Source organism: Oncorhynchus masou, chromosome 33 (assembly GCF_036934945.1).
Source record: "Oncorhynchus masou masou isolate Uvic2021 chromosome 33, UVic_Omas_1.1, whole genome shotgun sequence".
Taxonomy (NCBI): Eukaryota; Metazoa; Chordata; class Actinopteri; order Salmoniformes; family Salmonidae; genus Oncorhynchus; species Oncorhynchus masou.
This window is the reverse complement of record NC_088244.1, coordinates 7,275,722-7,283,884: the sequence shown is the minus strand read 5'-3', so window position 1 is coordinate 7,283,884 and position 8,163 is coordinate 7,275,722. Positions and strand designations below refer to the sequence as shown.

General features: G+C 41.9%; 1 long non-coding RNA gene across 1 annotated transcript; it reads left to right on the top strand.

Moving 5' to 3' along the window:
• The first annotated feature begins 10 nt into the window (after positions 1-10).
• On the top strand, positions 11-7,892 carry LOC135527758 (uncharacterized). Its single transcript, XR_010453471.1, has 2 exons — positions 11-175; positions 4,693-7,892. It is a non-coding gene; the product is annotated as an uncharacterized LOC135527758 (long non-coding RNA).
• Positions 7,893-8,163: the final 271 nt, after the last annotated feature.

Below are 8,163 nucleotides of genomic sequence, written 5' to 3'. Positions count from 1 at the left end.
AAGTACACAAACAACTTGGCTTCACTTTGGAACACATGGCTACGGTGCTGCACGGAAATGAAAACAACGTTTTGGTATCCAAGTATTTATCTTAAAAAATTAAAATAAATGACTTCCATTAAACTTGTTGGAAACGGATATGTCGCCAATATTCAGATTTGTTTGACCAAAAAAGGTAGGCTAATTGCGTTGCACGTTTTAACATTCTGCCTTGTTTTAGCTAGCTAGTTAGCCGACTAAACTCCACAATGTCGATGGCTAACAGTATCATCAGTGTGGACGTCACTAAATGTTTTTTAAACTACTGATTTGAGCACCCAAAGATCAGCCCGCAATTACGAATAACAATATTGTGTTTAATTGCCGGCTATTCGTTGTGTGCTAAAATCAGTAGTTAAAAAAAATGTATACACACACACACGCATATAAACGTAAATGTGTGACATCCTAAATCGTGGAGTTGAGGTTAATAGCCTAGTTAACGCTAGTAGCAATAGCGATTTCCTGCATAATGTTTCATTCGATTTGCTTTATTACCACGTTATCACTGCACGTAGCCTGTTTTTGTTGTTGTTTCTATACAGGCGGTAAAGCTTTTCAGTCGTTTAGAAATGGGGAAATGCCTACACTCACCTACCACACAGTTCACCATTACATTACACAGAAGTCATTGGACGAAAGCGTTTTGTTCAGACCCCTGACGCTCGGTCTGAACATTGAAACGCATCGCGGTTTTGGAAACATACATATCTTTCATGGCAGGGAGAAATCATTTTTTTTAACAACTAAAGGTTAAATTGATAACACACCATTTTTATAGGATTCCGACACGGGTTATATTTCCATGTTATATAGCACTTGTTTACAGAAAACGGATTGAAGATAGTGGACTACCTGGGCTAATTGTAACTACCTGCGTCTCCGAACACCTGTGTGCTATCAGAATATGTTCTTCACAAATGTGTTACTGACAAATGCTGTCGGCTGCAACGGTGTTAAAACAGTGTACAAGTAGTGTGTATTTTGCGTTCGTGAAATTATTTTGATAGGATATGAAAGTAGAGGGATTATGTTTCTAGAGCCGTACCGCAATTGACAATCAATTCACATTTAGATGAAGTATTTGGCTGTTTTGGCATTGAGTACATTTGCCTTTATAACAAAACATGTAATGGTCTTACACTATAAGGAGTAATGTTAGGCTCCTTTAGTCTATCATTGGGCTACCACCCAGCGAGCCACATTTGCAGTGGCTGCTGGGATTCAATTTTTACCTTATGTCAGTAGCTATACAACAAGTTATTGCTCACTTATACCCTTGAATCATATCTCTGTGGAAAGCTTAGATACACATTTCCAGAATGTTCAGGTCAACAGAAATGTAACCTTTGATCTCTAGGGTACATGTCAGAATTATCTGTATAAAAATGGCTTTAAACACGGAAACCCTGATTCATTTTAAACTTTTGTTTGACAAGTGGTTCTAACTTCTGAAATGATATAAGGAACTTTGAAAGCATCAGCCACAATAATTGTTTAAAAATCGCCCATATTGTGACATTTAAAATGGTGGATGCTTAGCCATAGAATTCCATGTAATGGGGCAGCTATATTTTTGAATTTCAACTTTGGTGACAGAGGCACCGAATTGCGCACACGGCTAGAACAGGGGTTTAAAAAAGGATTTGTACATAATCGGGCCATCACAGAATTCACCCATTAACTTCCCCTTAATCCCACATTCATTTTCCCAATATGGCTGCCAAACAACTCAATTGGTGTCTTATTGGCTTTCACATGGTGATACCTGTATATAATATACAATATAGTATGCACAGAAATATCTTAATGTTCATATAGTGATGTAGAATACACAACCACATGAGCCAGGTGTGCCAGATTATGTGAAGTTGTCAAATTATTCACAGAATGTTTTTTTTATGAGGACTATAAACCATGCCCTGTACATTCCATTGCAATGTACAGTAGTAAAATCCAATGTTGGGCCTGTTGAGGCCAATTACATGTACTTTTTAGTATTGTAGTAACAGACCAATCTGCTATGGCCCCATAGTAAGAACACATTTTCATCTAGACTAGCCATGTGTAATGGTTTGCTGCTCTTACAATCCCATGAAAACCTATTGGCATTACTGTGGAATCTTTACATTGTAATGTATGCAGCAAGGTTCTAGTCCTCTGCTTTTTTGGGCACATTCTTACCAGAATTCTGTGAATAATTTAACATCCTTATAGATACACACACAGTAGGGAGAACAAGTATTTGAGGCACTGAAGGTTTTCCTACTTACAAAGCATGTAGAGGTCTGGAATTGTTATCATAGGTACACTTCAACTGTGAGAGATGGAATTTAAAACAAACATCCAGAAAATCATATTGTATGATTTTTAAGTAATTAATTTGCACTTTATTGCATGACATAAGTATTTGATACAGCAGAAAAGCAGAACTTAATATTTGGTACAGAAACCTTTGTTTGCAATTACAGAGATTATAAGTTTCCTGTAGTTCTTGACCAGGTTTGCACACACTGCAGCAGGGATTTTAGCCCACTCCTCCATACAGACCTTCTCCAGGTCCTTCAGGTTTCGGGGCTGTCACTGTGCAATGTGGACTTTCAGCGCCCTCCAAAAGATGTTCTATTGGGTTCAGGTCTGGAGATTGGCTAGACCACTCCAGGACCTTGAGGTGCTTCTTACGGAGCCACTCCTTAGTTGCCCTGGCTGTGTGTTTTGTGTCGTTGTCATGCTGGAAGACCCAGCCACGACCCATCTTCAATGCTCTTACTGAGGGAAGGAGGTTGTTGGCCAAGATCTCGTGACACATGGCCCCATCCATCCTCCCCTCAATACGGTGCAGTCGTCCTGTCCCCTTTACAGAAAAGCATCCCTAAAGAATGATGTTTCCACCTCCATGCTTCACGGTTGGGATGGTGTTCTTGGGGTTGTACTCATCCTTCTTCCTCCAAACATGGCGAGTGGAGTTTAGACTAAAAAGCTCTATTTGTCTCATCAGACCACATGACCTTCTCCCATTCCTCCTCTGGATCATCCAGATGGTCATTGGCAAACTTCAGACGGGCCTGGACATGCGCTGACTTGAGCAGGGGGACCTTGCGTGCACTGCAGGATTTTAATCCATGACGGCGTAGTGTGTTACTAATTTTCTTTGAGACTGTGGTCCCAGCTCTCTTCAGGTCATTGACCAGGTCCTGCCGTGTAGTTCTGGGCTGATCCCTCACCTTCCTCATGATCATTGATGCCCCACGAGGTGAGATCTTGCATGGCGCCCCAGACCGAGGGTGATTGACCGTCATCTTGAACTTCTTCCATTTTCTAATAATTGCGCCAACAGTTGTTGCCTTCTCACCAAGCTGCTTGCCTATTGTCCTGTAGCCCATCCCAGCCTTGTGCAGGTCTACAATTTTATCCCTGATGGCCTTACACAGCTCACTGGTCTTGGCCATTGTGGAGGGGTTGGAGTCTGTTTGATTGAGTGTGTGGACAGGTGTCTTTTTATACAGGTAACGAGTTCAAACAGGTGCAGTTAATACAGGTAATGAGTGGAGAACAGGGGGGCTTCTTAAAGAAAAACTAACAGGTCTGTGAGAGACAGAATCCGTACGGGTTGGTAGGTGATCAAATACTTATGTCATGCAATAAAATGCAAATTAATTACTTAAAAATCATAGTTGTGATTTTCTGGATTTTTGTTTTAGATTCTGTCTCTCACAGTTGAAGTGTACCTATGATAAAAAATTACAGGCCTCTACATGCTTTGTAAGTAGGAATACACTGCCGATTTTGCAGATTTCAAATACTTGTTCTCCCCACTGTATGGGGCTCCCGAGTGGTGCAGTGGTCCAAGGCACTGCATCTGTGGCATCACTACAAATCCTGGTTCGATTCCAGGCTGTATCACAACCGGCCGTGATTGGGAGTCCCATAGGGCGTCGCACAATTTGCACAGCATCGTTAGGGTTTGGCCGGGGTAGGCCGTCATTGTAAATGAGAATTTGTTCTTAACTGACTTGCCTAGTTAAATTTTTTTAAATCTGGCACACCTGGCTCATGTGGTTGTGTATTCTACATCACTATATGAACATTAAGATATTTCTGTGCATACTATTATATTTCATACAGGTATCACCATGTGAAAGCCAATAAGACCCCCCATTGAGTTGTTTGGCAGCCATATTTCATATAATGACATTGTTTGTCATATGGGGAAAATATAAGTGGATGGAGGGATGAAAGAAAGAAAGAATGATCGCACACGCATTTTCCAACTAAGGGACATAAACCTTGAAAAAAAAATCCCTATGAGACAACATCGGTCCAAGTGAGTCTGACGGCCCAAATTTGGGGGTCTGGCTCATGGACTATCATTGGTAGCTACGCGTCAAGGGGGAATATACCATTTAGCAACCGCTTTTATCCAGAACCATTTAGTCACGCGTGCATAGATTTTTACATATGGGTGGTCCCGCGATTTGAACCAACTATCCTGTTGCAACAGAGAGGGTGACAGATATACACCCTGTCTCTGCAGCCAACCATTAGTGCTATAAAAAGAGAGAGCAGGGAAATGTTTTGTCGGCTATAGTTAAGTTTTCCCTTATCAGGATAATGAACATGTCTAATAGACTGTCCTCTGTACCTCCCAAACAGGTGCCTTGGTTGAAGATGGATGCTGTTCCCTGCAGTTGGAACACTACAAGAGTTCAGGAGTCATTTGCTCGGACTAAGCCTGCCTCAGACACTCTAACAAAGCTGGCAAAACTGGTTGCACAAAAGCAAGATAGTCAAAGCCAAAACCAACTACTGCCTGATGTGTGCCCGTGTGTGTGCGCACAGTGCAGCCAGGGATTCTCTGACATGGCTGAGTTATTGCACCACCAGCAGGGAGAACATGCCTTACGTAAGTGTCATTGCTGCCTTTCCTGTGGCAAAGAGTTTTCTCTCCTATCCTCTTTGCAGTTGCACAAGTGCATTCATGATGCTGCTCCTTGTCAGGTCTGTTGTGGTAAAACCCAGCTCGGTGCTCCATGCAGTGCATGCAAGGCTTCAACCTCAGACTCTCAGAGTGTCCGGGATAAGTCCCTTTATCACCAGTCCCACCATCATGATAGCAGATCATATGCCTGTGCCCCGTGTGGTAAAAGCTTTAGCCAAAAGCAATCTCTGCTTCGCCATCAGCAGGCTGGCTGTAGTAAATCTGCCACGCGAACTGCAAAAGTTGTCAGCCCTCCCGCGGACTCTCCCTCGCCCGAATCTGCCATCTTGGACTCCTCTCCCCCTGACTCTCCCCCAACCGATGCCCCAGATCCTGACAGGCCAAGTCAATGCCTGCTTTGCACCAAGAGGTTTCGCTCAGGGGCTGGCCTTGCATGCCATCAGCGATCCACCCATCGGAAGGAGTGGATCATCTCCAAGTATCCTCTACTAAAAGGAGGATGCACAAATGGGGTTCATAGATTATCGAAGCAGATGGCTGGGCCACCCCAACCAAAAAGAAGTGGCAGAAAGAGCCAGCTCCTCTCCTGTCGTTCCTGTGACAGGGTCTTCCTAAGCACTGCCAAGCTGTACTTGCACAGACAAGAGTCCCACAGCAGAGAGAAGGATATCAGAAGAGATCCAAGGCCGCTGATTAGCAAGCGGAGGAAAAGGGAGACTTACCCATGTGACGTTTGTGGTAAAGTGTTCTTGCACCATTTGTCACTTAAAGCGCACGTCAAAAATCATAGTCGAGAACCACCAAGCCATGTTCAGCAGGTTGGGAAAGCAGCCAAGGAGACCAAGTTAGGTGAGAAGACGCCAAAAAAGCCTAAAGGCAACATATCACGGAGGGTGGGAGGAACATTGGTCAAGGCTCGCAGAGGGAGACCAAAGAAAATTCCAGAAGAAGAGGGAGAGTTTCCTTGCCCGTCTTGTGCTGAGGTGTTTTCTTTGCAGTCTGCCCTGAAGGAGCATGAGGAGTTGCATCAGCCGACAGGGAGTATGAGACACTGCAGCGTGTGCAGTCAGGGCATGGGTATCTCTAAGAAGCCTGGGGCCAAGCTTCGGAGGGCCTACCATTGTGTTCCCTGCTTGAAGGCTTTTCTATCACTGGATATTTTCTTACAACATTGCCAAGATCACCTCGTTGACAGTGGCGATGAGGAAGGGAGCAATTTATGACCCTGACAGCAAAATGTGAGATGATGTACTCTTCCTTTTTTTTTTTTTTTTTTTAACAAGCTGTACTGAGTTCCCAAGAGAATATTATGTGTTCATGTACATCTAAACATATGTTTAGACCAATCACCAGAATAGCTGTTTGAATGTAATTCATATCAACAGGCGATTCAAGTTGCAACAAAACATTTTTTTTTTGTGTGTGTGTCCTGTCTGATACCATTCATTTTGTGACTGACCAACAGTGGTACGCTGTGAAAGCAGTACAGAAACAGTCTTACTAGGCCTAAATCCTCTTGATCCTAAATCCTCTTCATTTAGACCTTTTATATTCCTTTGCAAATGTTGGATCGGATCCAACCATCCATTTGTCATTATGGTTTAAATTAAATGAATATACGCAATAACTCATTTAGTATTGTTGCTGCAGCAGTTTTTTTTAAATCTCAATATCAAATAATTTCTGGTTAACAATACTTTACTGTGTTTTTTGTTTTCAATTCAAATGGTCAAAATGGAGCAAAAATAGCTTCTTAGCAAAGAGCAATTTCTCAAGCAAGAATTTAGCTAGGACTGTCTGGAAGTGGTCTGAGTGGGGAGGGAAAAACTGAACGCTGTTATTGGGATTGAGGTTTGGAACTCTTTCTTATTTGCTATTAATTAATTTACCCCACACAAATTTACTCCATGACACCAACACTGACATTTCAGGCCGTCTCTCCAAACAGCTCTTACACTAAAAGGGCATTATCATAATTTTCATAATTTCACTGTATTATTCCAGCCTCACAGTGTGGAAAGATACACGGAGTGTAACAAACACTATGAACTCCTTCCTGATATTGAGATGCCCCTCCCCCCTCTCTCCTTTTGCCCTCAGAACAGCCTCAATTTGTCGGGGCAGGGACTCTACAAGGTGTTGAAAGCGTTCCACAGGGATGCTGTCCCATGTTGACTCCAATGCTTCCCACAGTTGTGTCAAGTTGGCTTGATGTCCTTTTGGGTGGTGGACAATTCTTGATACACACGGGGAAACTGTTGAGCGTGAAAAACCCTGCAGCGTTACAGTTCTTGACACAAACCGGTGCGTCTGGTACCTACTACCATTTTGTGACAACTATTGGTAAGAGTTGACAATGCGGTGGAAAAACATTGAACTTTTAGATTTTTTTTTATTTGGTACAGGAAAACTTTTTTACTTTTTTTTTTTAAACTCTTGATGACATTGGACTTGTGTGACACTGATTTAGCATTAATTTACTAATTATTTATCTCTGTCCGTCTGTCTGTGTGTGATGCATACTCATGGAGCCAGTTAAGACAATGTGACGTAATGTAACATGGATATTATGCAAAACAAGCAGTGATTGCAACCTTGCTGCTACTGTTGGTTAGAAATTAGTTTACCGGGTTATCCATTTTCTGCAGTTTAGTAAACCAAAAACAGAAGAAAATAAGACATAAAGGGAGACCTTGAGCTTCAACACTCTCTTAGTTGTTGTGGAAATAGACCCACTATGCTGTTTTACTTTCTGCATCTATGTCATATCGCTGAGTCTACCTTTTTTAAAGAAAGTCATGTTTTATTTAGGGGAAAAAAGGTTTTTAAGTTTCTACTTCTGGAAAGTGCCTTTTGTGTCCCGAGTTAGCAACCTTGTCTTAGAAAATACCTCATTAAAAGTATTCTCCCATGATGTTTTGTGTTGACTCCATTAATCTTGTTACAGAAAACAACAACATTGCTATATTATTAATTTGATACAATACTGTATATATGCACAATCTCCATTACAACATAAGAAAGGATCTTGGGCTTGAAGAGTTGTTCACATGTCTCACTGCCCTGCATTGTAAAATGTGATTTGTTGATTTACGTGGCACGTTTTTACACAGATGCAGATCGTGAAACTATCCTCAATCAATAAATAATTCAGATTTATAGAGTGAGAAATGTTATGTGGCAAA